A 3471-nucleotide genomic window follows, 5' to 3' on the forward strand; every position below is an offset into this window, starting at 1 on the left:
AAAGAGAGGCCCATTGGACTTGCAAACGTTATATGCCCCAATACAAGGGAATGCCAGGGCCAAAAGAATGGGAATGGGTGGGTAGGGAAGTGGGGGGGTATGGGGGACTTTTGGGATAGCATTGGAAATGTAATTGAGGAAAATACGTAATAAAAAATATTAAAAATTAAAAAAAAAGTTTGCCTCTCATGCATATGGTAGCCCACAACTGGACAACGGAGAAGGACAGACTGAACTCTCCACACACAGAGCAAAGGAGCACAGTCTGTGTGTTCTAGGACAAAGGGCAGACTCGGCTGTGGGTTGGGACGTCAGTAGAGTAACTCTTACGGGGTTCTGGCTGGCAAGGGGCTCAAGAAATGGGGTGGTTCTGACACTGTGACCTTTAGACCTGGGTCTCGCACTGCATGGAAAGGTCCAGCTGGACACTGGACATCTGCATGGTCTAACTAGATGATGACTCAATTCAAAGCTCTTGAGAACCCACATCCCTCCGCGGGGGGGATACACGTACAGCCGGAGGACAGGGGTCCCAGGACTTCCTGTGGCCGGGTGGCCAGCCAGCTGTGGCTGCCTTGTAAACATTTACATTCTCACTGTGGAAGAAGCCACTTTATGAGACTCGACAGGGGCCAGGGGCCGCCTCAGTGTGGTGCGGCTGGTGGCTGCACTTCTCATTAACCAGCTGTCTGCCGGCTCTGTCAGGATAGTCACCAACCACACCCCTACTACACTCTGGGCAGTCTGTGAGAAATGCAGACCCTGTGTCTAATAGCAGGGAGCGGCCTGAAGTTCCCAGTTGCAGGATATCTCTCTCCATTATTTCTCCTTGCTATACCCCTCTCATCTCTCCACATCACCCTTCCCTTCCTTACCCTTCCCTTCCCTCCCCTTCTCTCCCCTTCCCTCCCCTTCTCTTCCTTACCCTTCCCTTCCTTACTCTTCCCTCCCCCCCTCTTTCCTTCCCTTCCCTCCCCTTCCCTATCCTTCCCTTCCTTATTCTCTCCTTCCCTCCCCTCCCCTCCCCTCCCCTCTCCTTCCCTACTCTTCCCTATCCTCCCCTGCCCACCTCATGGTATGTTCTGAATATTTTCCAAGTGTCATACAGGTCTGTCCTTGTGGAACCTACATTCTGGTCAGAAGTTATGGACCATTGCAAAGATGCTCCAACGGTGTCTCCGTGATATGGAGCTGGCTGCAGTGTAGGGGGAAAGCTGCATTCCAGCAAACACAACCAGGAGGTGACCAGAGGGTCCAGGAGATGTTCTGAGAAGTGGTCCGGGCAGGAGAGCGATGCAGAGGTCCTGGGGTGTGGTCCCTGGTGGCATCCAGGAGTGGGAAAGAGGGAATGAGGCAGAGCAGAGCCGGGGAAGTGGACATGGGAGGTCATGAAGTCAGAAGGCAGTGGGCCAGGTCTGGAGCTCTGGGGACATTTGAAGGGATTTGGTCTCCTCCATGTCGACCATGAGTGGTACATATATGTAAAACGTAGCCACATCTTTCTTCCATTAAGCCTCTGTGTACCCACTATCCCTTTCTCTCAAGGACCTAGAGAAAGAGATATTTAGAGTCCCATCTCCAGAAAGAGCAAGAACTCTACACCAACCCGATGGCTATGCAGGCCTCTGGTTCCTTCCACCTGACCACATAGTTCTCACTCAGCTGGGTCCCTTGCCTCATCTTCCAGCTGGGTAGGCATTAACTCCAGTCAGTCTTCCGCCTCGGGGTCAAGGGTTACCCAGGGGCAGCTGCACAAAGAGGGTCTTCCAGGACATCCAGACCACCTACTAAGTGGAGCCAGGCTCTGAGGGTGGGATCCAGGAAGCAGCTGGTGTCGCCAAGACCACACTACCTGCCCTGAGGGCCTGTGGCTTGGCAGGGACACAGCGCATTGAGTGGTCGACCAGCCAGGGCCTTCCCCTCTGCTGTCCGGCAAGAAGGGTTCATGTGAGAGGCTATGAGCCCTTGCCACTCCAATAAGTAACTGTCACAGTGACAGAGGCTGCTCAGGGAACCAAGGTGATGGTCCCAGAAGCACCCAGCAGGAAGCCTCAGCCCCCCTCCTTAAATGCTCAGTGAGTCCCGCTCCCCGAACCCCTGTATCTTTAGAGAAATGCCCTATTCTTGTACAGCTGTATACACAGTGCTTCCACTGCCCACCCAGCCCCAGGCCCGGGGGCAGGTGAAGCTACAGACAGACCTTCAAGCCTGGGTCTAACCTATTGAACCTGAGCATTGGGTAGCAGTGTGGGTCAGCCGGGGTTGGGGGGGATGGGGCCCAACAGCTGCAAACATCTGGTTTGAATTGTCACTTAGAAGCTAAGGCCAGGCAGCCAAGGAATTTGTGAGCTAATTTTAGGCCCAAAGACAGAGAGCTCAGCAGGGCGGGGTCTGGCTCCCTGAAACCACAGAGGCAGACAGGCTGAGAGGGATGTGAGATGAGGCTCCTATGGTGCCCCTGGGGGATGGGCACAGCAGATCAGTACCAAGGGCTCCTCTCTCTACCTCAAGGAGAGCAAGTGAGGACCAGAGGTGGAGTTACCCTATAGCATACACACCCTAAGTAAGCATCAGAGCTGGGGTTTGAACCAGTTACTCTGACTTGGAGACCTTTCAAGGCTTCCATCTCCCATCTTAGTCTTTTTCAAAGCTTCCCTTTCCGTTGATCCATCGATGTTTTCTGTATCCCTACTGTGAGATTTTATATATATATACACACACATACATATATTCATATATACACACATATACACATGCACACACACACACACACACACACACACACACACACATATATATAGTGATAGGGAGTATGAACTAAGCCATCACATAGCACAAACCCATAGTACTCAGATAAGGGAAAGAGGCTGCTGGGGTGAACCCTGATGGCTAGAATGGTCTTATCTGAGCAGGTGGAGTTCAGGCTGAGCCCTAAAAAATTCAAAGACGCCAGCCACGCAGAGGTCTGTGTATACCAGGCATCAGAAACAGCACATGCAAAGGTCCTGAGGTAGAAAAATGTACACTGAGGAGCAGAAGGCATGAGGAATGGGGACTCAGAGGGAGGAACACAGGGCCTTCCTTTAACCACCTGGACCAGATGTGTGTCTTAAAGTGAACAGGGGCAGAGTTGAGGCCCAGAAACTTCCATTGAAAAGTTGAGTAGCCCCCTGCATGTAGGTAGCAGATGAGTAGCTTTGTCTTCATGCGGGGCCCCCAACAACTGGAACAAGTGACCTGCCTGCCTGTGGATCCCCTCAAGAGAGAAGGGGAAGGTGGAATATGGGAGGACTTCTGTGAGGGGGTACTAAGAGAAGAGGGGGCACTGATATTGGGATATAAAATGAACAAATGATAAATAATTTTAGGCTGGGCATGGTGGCACATGCCTTTAATCCCAGCACTCGGGAGGCAGAGGCAGGCAGATTTCTGAGTTCAAGGCCAGCCTGGTCTACAGAGTGAGTTCCAGGA

This window comes from Mus caroli, chromosome 5, assembly GCF_900094665.2.
Source record: "Mus caroli chromosome 5, CAROLI_EIJ_v1.1, whole genome shotgun sequence".
Classification (NCBI taxonomy): Eukaryota; Metazoa; Chordata; class Mammalia; order Rodentia; family Muridae; genus Mus; species Mus caroli.